General features: G+C 37.0%; 1 non-coding gene across 1 annotated transcript; it reads left to right on the forward strand.

Annotated features, from left to right (window-relative positions):
- The first annotated feature begins 6,482 nt into the window (after nt 1-6,482).
- On the forward strand, nt 6,483-6,589 carry LOC121210297 (small nucleolar RNA R71). Its single transcript, XR_005905411.1, has one exon. It is a non-coding gene; the product is annotated as a small nucleolar RNA R71 (small nucleolar RNA).
- Nucleotides 6,590-13,020: the final 6,431 nt, after the last annotated feature.

Raw genomic sequence — 13,020 nt, forward strand, 5'->3', positions numbered from 1 at the left:
AACACTAAATTAGGCCCAATTTGTCCCTTTTTTGGCCTATTTCTTGCTGTTTTTGCTTTCCTATGCTCACCTAAGTATAAAACATAAATTTAAAGGATTAGGAGCATCGAATTCAATGAAACTAAGGAAAAATCATCCATAAATATGTTAAACATGGGGTAAAAATATGTATATATTATGGTTTATCAAATATCTCCACACTTAAGCATTTGCTTGTCCTCAAGCAAAAATACTCAATGCACAACTAAAATAAATTATTCTCAACTTATAATTTTCATCAATACTGTATCGAAGAAAACCACAAGTAATCATATATTAAGAATTCAACTGAAAGAACATCAAAGTTTCAAACAATCCAAGTTGAGCATTTTAATTATAAAATCATAGGCATCCCCATTTATCTAAGTAATCTCCTTTAATTCCAAATGGACAAGAGTTGACATCCTTACTAAAGATTCCAAAAGGTCTTTAACCGGGTTGTAATGGGGCTTGGGTTAAAGGTGTGGATAAAGGCTGAAAAAGAGGTTTAGAATCGAGATTAATTTAACAAATTACCAAACTTAGAAAAATAAAGCTCATCATTGAATTACAGACAAGTGCCAGAATTAACACTATCCAAAACTAATGAAGTGAGCTTTTTTTTTCTTAATAAAATGACTTTAATTGATCCAAGCTCTTTAGAACAATATGTAATTGAATGAATATACGTTTTTTTTAAGAATAAGAACAAGTACAATAATGGGTAGTACATAAAAATAAATAGTTCAGCAATTGGAATGAACGAACATAGTTAGGTAACTAATCAAATCAAATCTCGATGAAAAAGAGTCAATGAAAAGGGAGAAATTCTTAATGAATCAAAAAGGGTTAAGTTGTGGGTTAATATTAAGGGGAAAATCAAGAAACAATAGTTAAAGCTCAAAGGGGTTCACTAGGGGTCAATTATGTGGGTAGGCTTTTTATGGGGTAAATGGGTTAAAACCTAAGTGCCTTTATCATTTTAGTATATCAAATCAAATGTGTGGTCTCGACATGTATAATCGATACAAGTTCTAGAATAGAAAATCAATGTTGACACACTCATAAAAAAAATCAGTGAGCAAGAAAGATATATGCTCTAAAAGGCTCAAAATCTCATGAAAATTATGAGTATTTGATGTCAATCCTGTAAATTCAAAACTTCAAGATACCTCAATTCAGGGAAACAACTTGCAATTTTAATTCTCAAAAGTCAACATATCATGCTTGATTCTCTAATGCCTTTAAAGTTTAAACAATCAATGCATAATTTCCTATGATTAAATTTAAAATATATTAATAAAAATCATAAATCAATCAGAATTCACTCTAATAATAACATGAGAAAATTATTTGAGAATAAGATAAAAATTCAGGGATTTTCTAGTAAACATATAAATAACCTCCCCAGACTTAAGGTGTACATTGTCCTCAATGTACGAAGGTAGATAATAACAAAATAAGCATAATATCAGAAGAGAGGGAGAGAAGTGAAACTGCCCTAAATTTTTGGATGAAATTCTTGGAATAGTGAAAGATAGAATTGTAGATAAGGCCAATGAAAGGCATGATTTTGAGTTACTAATAAGAAAATAAACACAACTGTGGAAGAGAATTAAGGGGGTAGTCGATAATAACTATAAAGATAAACATAGTTCAAAATATAAAACATAAGTCTTCAAAAATAAATAAAATAAAATTAAAATTAAAAAAATAATAAAAATAATAAAATAAATAAACTCAAAAGTCCTCATCATCGGATGCCTTGTGGGTCGATGGGGTCGAAGGAGAGATGTGGAGGTGGTGGAAAATCTATCGAAGAGTGGTATCAATGCTGTCGAACCTCTCAAAACACTGTTGCTCAAAGCGAGTGAGTCGTTCAAATATATCTGTCAAAGTAGCAACAATGGAGCGGTGACTCTGTGATGGTGGTGGAGGTAGGTCTTCAAAAAGGGGAGGGACATCATCAGTAATGTCCTCTGGCTCATCTTGATCATCAAAGTGAATGAGTCTGTATTGTGGGGGGTCAAATTGTCACTCTATCATCCTCATGTGGATCATACTAGAAATTCCCTGAGGAGCCATCTGGCCCACTAGTGTGAGTGTCGATGACATCTCCGGAGTGTCGAAGAGTCTGAAGTGTCGAGCGAGGTGAGTCACGTAAGGACCAAGGCAGATGGGACCCCTCCTATGACGGTCTATCTGACGGCGAAAAGCAAGCGCTATGAAGTATGCCAAATCAAATACATGACCTGTTGCCATGCTCTAAAGATAGTATGCGTCAGTAGTGCTGACAACTCCTGTGCTCTCTCTCCTGCTAGTCAATGTGTGAGCTAATAAGGCGTGAATGTATCGTAGAGCCAGAGAAAGAGATGTCACCTTTCAGTGACTCGCGTCATAGTAGATCTGACTAGCTGTGAGATCAGTCCAACAGTACGAAGGTGAGTAACAGATGTGATAGTAGAGTTGAAGAAAGTTATCAGTACCTATAAACTCATCAGTGTAGATGCTCAAAGTTGCGCCAAACTCAGATACGCTCATATGTTACACTAAGCCACCAAGTCGGAAAGTGATAGTACCAGCCTCGTCATGGGTATTCATGACATGCTCTAGATGGAAAGTAGTGCAAAACTCCAAGGTAATCTCTAAATAGGTAGGCTTGATAATCACAAAGAATCGATCCCACAGGGCAGTGGTAATGAAAGCACAGACCTCATCAGCTAGTCCGACCTATTCCAATGCGGTCCAATCTATGTAGCGGCCCACTCCTAGCGGCCGCACGAGTAAAAGCTGAAACAAGTCATCATGTGGGCCTAACGAGAATCGAAGTAGAGGGCGACGAGCTTCGATCGAGGCGCTCGAGGAGGTTGCGCAAGGACCTTTCCTCTTTTTCGAAGCAGGGACAGTAGTCTTTTTGCCTCGTGTGTTTGTCATGGTGTACCTGCAAAAGTAAAATATTCAAACATCAGTAAAAAGCAGGAATAATAATATCACCAATCAACACACATTGAGGAGTCTTATGAAGAACATGTGAAGAAGACGAATATATGCATTTGAACGACTCTAGTGTGAAGAAAATGGCTAAGATATAATAATTTATTCCTATATGCACTAGTACCCAATATGCAAAAATTGAAAACATACGAAATGAATTAGTAAAAATATAAAAAAGGAGTAGCCTACTAAACTACTAAAGACTAGCCAAATGCACCTAATAGTGAAGTAACTGGACTAAAATAGTTAGAAGGATAATAAGAAAAAAATAAAAAGAAAGATGAATCGAATATAATAACCAAGAATAATCAGAATATCATCAATGTAAATAGAATTAATGTTCAATACCCAGAAAAATTCACAATCTCAGTGGTCGAGAAACTTATTAATAATCATAACTAAACCTAAAAGAAAATGAAGGAAAATACTAATAATAATCATAATAATAAAAATAATAACAATAACATAAATAAATGTAAGTGGTAGAATAAAAAAGGGTAACCAATGGTGGTTTGTGGTCGTCAGAGGGGCAAGGTCAGAGCTGATTCAGGCCGACGGTGGTGCGCGGGGGAGGGGCACGAGCGTGGGCTGTTTGGTGGCTGGTGTGGCGCAAAGGTGGAAAGGGAGGGAGTGGGGGGTTGGGGTAGAAGAAGAAGAGGAAAAGAAATGGAAAGAAGGGGTGGGGGAAGGAGGAGTGGGGTGATGGTAGAACGATAGGGGCAAGTGGCCGGAATAGGTAGAAGCGGCGGTGGCTAGTTTGGGGGGGAATTTGAGAAGAAAAAGTTAAAAAAAATTTAGGGTTGAGGGATTTATGAGGCCCATGTTGGCTTGAATATTGCCCGTGTGTGTGTGGCTCGGATATTGCCAGTGTGCTGTGGATCGAGTGTTAGAGTTGGGGGTTTAAAAGGAACACGCCCGTGTGGCTCGAATATTTCCAGTGTGCGTCGCGAGAGTTTAATGACCATTCATCACACAGCCCAGGACACGCCCATTTGTCAGGCCGCGTGGTCCGCACGACTGTATCGCACGGCCATGTACTACTTTGTTCGCTTCTCCCATGCCTGTGTAGTATCTCACAAGCCCGTGTGTCCGAACATAGGACCGTGTGCCTTACTTGTGTAACTCTCTGACTTCTTTACAATTGAAAAAAATAAGCTCCAGGTTTCACAAGGCCTGGACACACGGGCGCCTAGGACACGCCCGTGTGTCCAGGCCGTGTGGTCCACACGGCTGTTTCGCACGCCCGTGTGGCTCTATCGTAGGCCGTGTGACTCAATACTTGTGGATTTTTAGCTCTGTTTCCACACGACCAAGGACACGCCTGTGTGTCCAAGCCGTGTGGACACTGTTCCTGCATTAAAATATGAAAAATAGCTAAACTAAACTAGTTAGTGGCGTTAGTGCTTGGGTTGCCTCCCGAAAAGCGCTTATTTAGAATCTAAGCTTGACTTACCTCTCATTCGCATGGTCACGGCAGATCATAGAGTCGAGACTCCTCTTTCTCACTATCAATTCTATTATCCACATAAATTTTAAGTCAAGTAATATTTATCTTAAACGTGCCGAATTGGGAATGATTTACCTCGACTGTACCGTATGGGAAAACATTCAGTATCGTGAAAGGAATCTCTCCGTTTGTATTAAACTTTTAAGTAGTAATTCGGGGGTCCTTTTCATCTAACAATACTTTATCCCCGACCTTAAATTGCTTTGTTTCATCCCTACGCTCATCATGGCGTCACTTTGATTCATCGTGTACTTTTGGTTTCTCCTTGACATTTGTTCGCCATTCGTCTAGTTTATCGATCTGAAGTCTTCGTTCTTCGTGAGTCGCTCTATTTTTGTCACATGGATTAGAATGTGGCTCTATCATGTTCTTCCTAAGGGTTTCCTGAAAAGAAGTTTGAGCCATAATGTTATTCATATCAACAGAACTTGTATAACCATCTTGCTTACTAGATAATTTAGTCGAATCACAAGCTTAGAGAGTAATCATGTCATCTCCTACACGAAGTATTAGTTCTCCTATGCCAACATCAATGATAGTCCTAGTAGTTGCTAAAAAGGGTCGTCCTAAAATCAAAGGCACGTCACTATCCTCTTCCATGTCTAGAACAACAAAATCAATTGAGAATATAAATTTATCAATTTTGACTAGCACATCTTCAATGATACCCTTAGGAAACCTAATTGTTTTATCTGCCAGTTGAATGCTTATCCTAGTTTGTTTTGGTTTCCCAAGACCTAGTTGTTTAAACATTTTATAAGGCATAACATTAATGCTCGCCCTTAGATCAGCCAACGCATTATTAAAATTTAAACTACCAATTAAGCAAGGAATCGTGAAACTCCCTGGATCTTTCAACTTGTTGGGTAGCTTATTCTGTAGAATGGCTGAGTAAACTGCATTTAATTCCACATGCGAGCATCATCTAACTTTCGTTTATTAGCCAAGAGCTCCTTTAAAAATTTCACTGCATTTGGCATCTGCGAAAGAACTTCAATAAACGGTAAGTTAATATGTAATTTTTTTAATAATTTAAGGAATTTACCGAATTGTTCGTCCGTGTGGTCTTTTCTTGTCGCCTTAGGGTATGGCACACGAGGTTTATACTCTTTACTTACCGGCTCTTGTGTACCATGATTCATCTCATCCTTACCATTAATTACCACAGCCTAGTGCCTTGTTTCAAATTTAGATTCAACTAACCCTTCTTCGTCGCACACAGTGATGGCATGGAGTTGCTCCCTTGGGTTAGTTTCTGTGTTACTAGGCATGCTACCTTGTGGTCGTTTAGAAAGCAGCTTAAAAAGCTGTCCTATTTTAGTTTTGAGCCCTTGAATTGACGCTTGCTAATTCTTAAGCGATGTTTCGGTATTCTGAAAACAAGTTTCTGACACTGAGATGAATTTTGTGAGCATCTCTTCAAGGTTCCATTTCTTCTCTTATTGGTAAGGTGGTTGTTGAAAATCTAGAGGATGTTGCGGTCTTTGATTTTCTTGACCACCCCACGAAAAATTGGGATGGTTCCTCCAACCTGCATTATATGTGCTACTATACGGATTATTTTGAGATCTAGAATTATTACCCATATATTGGACTTGTTCTTCCTTGGTGCTAGGGTTGAAGGATGGATAGTCTATGTTGTGCACTCCTCCTCCATTTGGATCACACCTCATCACTGGATGTACTTGAGTAGAACCATACAAACCATCAATCTTTTTATTTAAAAATTTCTACCTGGTTAGATAGCATAGTGACCGCATCGAGGTTGAAAACACCAGCTGCTTTTTTTGACTTCGTTCTCATAACTTGCCACTGATAGTTATTCAGTGACATCTCTTCAATAAATTTGTAAGCCTCTTTAGGTGATTTATTGTTTAAAGTTCCACTGGTGGCTGCATCGATTAGTTGCCTTGTTGAGGGGTTCACACAGTTGTAAAAAGTCTGAACCTGCAGCCATAGAGGTAACCCATGGTGAGGGCACCTTCTCAATAAGTTCTTGAATCTCTCCCATGCATCATAAAGAGTTTCTAGATCCATCTGCACAAAAGAAAAGATATCATTCCTCAATTTAGCCGTTTTAGCCAGTGGAAAATATTTAAGTAAAAATTTTTTAGTCATTTGTTCCCAAGTGGTGATTAACCCTTGTGGTAACGAGTTCAACCACTGTTTAGCCTTATTCCTCAATGAAAAGGGAAATAGCTGAAAGCGAATGACATTTTTAGAAACACCATTAATCTTAAAAGTGTCATAAAATTCTAGAAAATTTGCTAAATGGGTGTTTGGATCCTCGTCCTGCAAACCATCAAAATGAACAAATTGTTGTATCATTTGAATTGTGTTAGGTTTCAGTTCAAAATTATTTGCAGCAATAGCAGGTCTAACTATACTTGATTCAGTTACTGTTAAAGTAGGTTTAGCATAACCATACATAGTACGAGGAGCGGGATTCTGATCTACTGGATTTGCAGCAACCACAGGAGGTAGTGAATTATTCTGATTTTCAGCCATCTCCTCGATATTAGTATGGATATCGTCCTCTCGCTCTTCCTCTATGTATTGTAGACTTCGCATTATTTCCCTTCAGTTTTTGCGAGCTGTGCTCTCGATCTCACTATCAAAAAGCAAAGGTCCTGACGAGTTTCTTCTAGTCATAAACTATAAAAACTTGCCAGGAGTAAATAAAAGAAAATTTAGTAATTAAATTGCAATAAAAATAAAAAAATGGCTAAAGTAATAAAAATTAAGCGTTTCTAATATCTTAGTCCCCAGCAACGGCGCCAAAAACTTGATGGTCGTGAAACTAACTAAAAATTCAACTAAGGCAAGCGCACCTATCGAACAGTAGTATAGTTATGGTGAGACCGAGAATATCGTATCCACGAGGACTAAAAGTACTAGTAATTACTATCTTTTTATTATCTAACCTAAGAATTAAAAGATGTTTTTAAAACTAAAACTAATTATCTAATTAACTAAGATTACGACAGAGATTAAAGTTGGAAAATACTTTTTAGAAAATCGATGGAGAAGACAATACCCAAGGAAGAATCCACCTAGACATTACTTATTACTTCTGAATTAGACGGTTTATTCACTTGACTTAATCCTTAGAAATCCCTAGTTTATGTTATTATCTCTCTCGAGACTAAAAACAACTGACTCTAGGTTGATTAATCAAAATCTTTTTTTAATTAAAATGCCTATTGTCGTATTAACTCGATCTATGGATTCCCTTATTAGATTTGACTCTAATCCGACAGATTTATGTCGTCCTATCTCTAGGATTGCATGCAACTCCTCTTAATTATGAATGATCTACTCTTAAACAGGGACTTTTGCTCCACTGAATAAGCACATCAAAAACCTGAATTAATAACCTGGAATATTAAAGTAAGAATTAGAACTCACAAATAAGAATAAGAACAAGTATTTATCATATAATTTAAATAGTAATAAGATCTGTCTTAGGTTTCAACTCCCTTAGATATTTAGGGAGTTTAGTTCATAATAATGGAAAACATCTCAAAATTGGGAAAACAACAAAACATAAAGAAACCCAAAGAACTTCTAGGGAAATTGAATGGAGATCTTCAGTCTTGAAGTGGATCTTGCTTCCGAGCTGATTCCGATGTTTGTCATTGAGTATTTTCTGCCTTCTACTCTGCATGTCCCCTTTAATCCTCTTCTAAGGTGTTTATATAGACTTCGGAATGCTTCAAAACCCTCAAAATTAACCTTTTTCGAGTAGAATTAGACTTGGGCTAGACATAGACACGGCCGTGTGGCACGCCTGTGTGCTGATGTTCAGGCCATGTGTAATTCTGAGTTGGTTTTTAGTCGACATGGCCATGACACACGGGCGTGTGGATCACCTGTGTGAAAGTGCTTAGGCCGTGTTTCACATTGAATTAGGCCCAATTTGTCCGGTTTTTGGCCTGTTTCTTGCTCTTTTTGCTTTCCTATGCTCACCTAAGTATAAAACAAAATTTAAAGGATTAGGAGCATCGAATTCAATGAAACTAAGGAAAAATCATCCATAAATATGTTAAACATGGGGTAAAAATATGTATATATTATGGTTTATCGGTACCCAAGGGAGGCGGGCACTAAATTAATCCTAATCTAAGCACAAATAGAGCTAATTAGTATTTTAAATAAATTATATTACAATTAAACATAAAAATAGATTTTTGGTATTTTTGTAAATAAAGAATAAAATACTATAAAGAAAAACTTTGGGAATATTGATATGGAAACTGAATTAGATCTAAGCATGAATGACTAGCTTGCTTCTGTAATCATAAGTAATTGTTGGTTAGGGTTCCTTGTTCAATCAACTAGTCGCTACCCTAGCAGGATCTCTCAATCGTCCACTAGAATAATGAGTCAGCAAGAACTACTTATCTTTGGGCCACACAATCCAGACGATTCAGGGCTAAGGTGTTTACGGATAGGTCATACCAAATTTGAGTTAATTCCCACATTGATGACTTCCTAGGGTCATTAAACCTAGGGTTTAAATTCCTTCTTTCCCAAACAACTGATCCACTAAGAAAACCCTGCACAATAATCAATTAATCATACATTTACTCCCTAATCCCGCACAAGAGAATTAGATTTTCATTGATCTCAAAAATATAATAAACTTGATATAAAAGATGAACAATAATAGTAGATCAAGAGACGAAAGTTTAAGAGAAGCTTAAATTGTATTTAATTGAAGCACGAAATCCATAAAAATTTGATCGAGTTCCACAAATCAGACCTCCCGACAAATGCAAAGATAAAAATAACCTCAAGCCTAAAAAAGAAGTAATAACTAAAAACTGAAACTATGAAGAAAATTATACAGTATGAAAAGCTGTCTATAACAAGTGTTAAATGAGCCTATTTATAGAGTTAGAGTTGTTGTTGTCTTCAAGCTTAGGTTGTCTGACGCTCTCATGTTTAATATTTTGATTGTACAAACCAAAACACCCCTGTCTTGTAAGTATTTCTCGTCCAGGACCGGTGTCGCAACATTGAAGGCAATATGCTTGTACTCAAGGTAGCTTTAGGGGTGTGTCGCGACATCCCTTGTTTGTGTTGTAACACTAAAGGTAGTCTTGGAATTCTTTCTCTTTGCTTCCTATGTTGCGACATCAAACTCCCTGTGTTGCAACACAGTGACCAGTATTGAGTTGGTATGTAACATCCCGAATTAGGGCCTAGTCAGAATAGTAGTTTTGGGACCACAAATCTGACTTTAAAATAATTATTTTATGATTATTATAAGGTCTAGGATATGAAAATAAACATGTATTAAAGTTTCATGAAGAAATTCTATGTGTAAGGTGTCCAATTGGAAATTAGGGACCAAATTGAATAAATTGCAAAACTTGAATTCTAGAAGCAATTTGTATGAAATTGCTTTGGAATATTAATTAGATGTCCTTAAAGAGTAATTTTCCTAATTTTTAAATTTTTGGACAAAAATGGGCATGCATGGAAAATTTTAGAAGTTTAGTAAGGAATGGCATTTTGGTCATTTGGTAATAAAATAATAAAAAAAGGAAAAATCAAGCTAAAATCAGCTCATTTTCCTCTCCATGCTGTCGAAATTCTAAGGGTCTCCATAGCTACAGTTTCCAACATTTTCAAGCTCAATAGTAAGTGCTCCCTAGCCCCGTTTTTAACGTTCTTCATATTTTTGAGATCCTCGTAACATGCTCTCTCTATTTCTACCCATATTTCAAGCTAGACGTCATGTTTAAAAATTTACCCATGCATGAGATGTTTGTCTTTTGATGATTTATGGAGGAATATGAGAGTTTAAAGGATAGTAAACAACTTCTACTAAGTAGTTTTTCATAGAAATGGCTTAAGGGACCATTTTGTAAAAGTTGTGAAAATGGGTACAAAAATGTGAAATGAAAGAAAATATGGGCTGTTATAGGCAAGAAAAATATTCGACTACGCTTGAGTAACTTAGAAATTTCATGCATTTCATTATACGAGCCTTAGAACTAAATTGTAAAAGTGTGAAAGGTTAGGGGCAAATTGGTCATTTTGCCCGGGGGTGAGTTTTAAATCCTAAAATGAAAAAATGTGATGTATTAATAGTCAAATTTTATTGATATAGACCCCAAAGAACCAATTCCGGAGGTCGTCTGTGGAAAACGAAAGGTTTCCGAATAACTAAAATACGAAACCGAAGCAATTACCAAGTTTGTATAACCCGAAGTAAACTCTTAATATACTTAAATATGCATGTTCTTGAATGTATGAAAAATTAGATATTCGTTGCATGATAATCCATGAAATATAGTAGTGTAATTGAAAAGATGATAAATGTCCCGGTTGAAATAGAAAGGGAAATCCGGTGGATAAATTATGGCTTGCATGACATGAGATCCTGCATGTGTTGCAGAAAAGGATTTAGCCTCGATGGGTAATCCGATGATCTCAAAATGGAAAAGATCTAGCTCGGATGGGTGTTCCTTGAGTGATCGAGCCTCCTAAATAATATGGTTGCATTAAGGATTTAGCCCGGACGGGTAATCCGATTTGAGGACTGAATTTAGCCTGGACTGGCAATTTAGATCTGAGCTTATAAGAGCAGTTGTCGTTAAAAGGGTTTTAGCCAAGACTGATAATCCCGACATTGCTCTATGAGTTATTACTAGGGGGATTTAGCCTGGACTGGTAATCCCGCTGTAAGATGTAAGGTTTGCGGGAGTACGTACTCGAGATGATCACTTGTGTGACTTGACGGTAATTGAGCTATACATCAAGAATTTCGACAAATTCAATGAGGATTAACATGAGAGATAAAGAATGGAAATATTGAATTGATGAGCTCATCAAAGATTAATGACATGATGTATTGTTATGAAACTCACTTGATGATTCAGTGTATGTGATAGGGAAACTATTTCATGCTTGTTGGAATTATTGCCTAAATATGGTTGTATGCTAATTTACCGATAAGTTTACTTTCCAGTTATTCAGACTTACTAAGCATATAAATGCTTACCCTCTTCTCTTTTCCCTGTCTTACAGAGCTCGTGGACTCGTGAATATTGAAAGACGGTTGGAGAATCAACACACTATCAACTTGTCCTGCTTTGGTATATAGATATTTTCATTTTGTTTAATGGCATGTATAGGATTTTTGGTTATTTTGTTATATGTGTCATTTGGCTAGCCAATGTAAGGGCCTAAATGGTATACTTATTCTTTTATATATGGCCATGAGATATGGCTCATATTGATATAGGTAGTAAACCTACCAATGATGCATGCCTATGTTTAATTGTTTCATGAGATGTGATGATAAGGGTTATCATGAATGAATGATTGAAATGGAAACCTAATAATTTGAGAGTGGACATAGCATATAATGGTATATGGTTACAACATGACCTAAATGTAAAATGTGCTATGTTAATCCCTAATACAAAATGGATAATTTAGCATGTACTAAACCAATGAGATGAGGTTGACATGCAATTGGGTTATGCTAAGGTTGTTTAAGAGTATGATTAGACCATGTTAAATACCATTGAAGTCTTTAAGTGTGTATGGATGATACAGGGTGACGAAAGGCTTGGTAAATAGCCCTAAAAAGGTCCACATGGGTAGACACATGGGCATATGTCCAAGTAGTGTGTGACACACAGGCAGCCCCATAAGCGTGTTGTCTGGCCGTGTGTCCCCTGCACCTAAAATTTTTGGTCAGATTGCATGGTAGTAAACACACGGGTAGAGACACAGCCATGTGTCTCAACCATGTGGAGGACACGGCCTAGCACACGGGTGTGTGCCTTGGCCATGTGCCTCAAAATGAGTGATGACGTCATAAATAGAATGTCCAGGTTTTTAGACACGGACGTGTCTAGGCCATGTGAGAGACACGGGCCAAGGACACGAGCGTGTGCTTGGCTGTGTGAAAACCCGTGTAGGTTTGAAATGGAAAATAAATCCAAATAATTCAACACGGGTGAAACACACGGGCGTGTCCCTAAGCACACGGGCATGTGCTTTGCCTCCACACGGGTGTGTGAGGCATAACCCTAGTAATTTTACTAAAATTTTCTATAGTTCTCGGTTTTGTCCCGGATCACTTTTAATGTATGTTTGGGCTTCGTAGGTCCATAATCGGGACACTATGATGTTGTTTGATTGGTTTTAAATTAGAATGAAATTTTATAAACCGTATTTTCTGAAAATATCCTAGTATGTGTCTGGTAATGCCTTGTACCTTGTCCTGGTCTCGAGTACGGGTAAGGGATGTTACATGGTACACCCTCTAATGGTCTTTTGCACATTCAAAAATTATATTAGCTCACTCTTAGGCCTCATTAGGCCCTTAAGGTTAATGAAAGACTCAATTTACAATTTTTATTAAATGTAAACGAAACTAAGAACACTTAAGAAAAACATAATAAAAAATAGGCTTGTTCTCAAGCTCCTCAAGTGTCAAAACTAGTTTAATCAGCTACACTGAATTATGACAGATC

Source organism: Gossypium hirsutum, chromosome A11 (assembly GCF_007990345.1).
Source record: "Gossypium hirsutum isolate 1008001.06 chromosome A11, Gossypium_hirsutum_v2.1, whole genome shotgun sequence".
Taxonomy (NCBI): domain Eukaryota; kingdom Viridiplantae; phylum Streptophyta; class Magnoliopsida; order Malvales; family Malvaceae; genus Gossypium; species Gossypium hirsutum.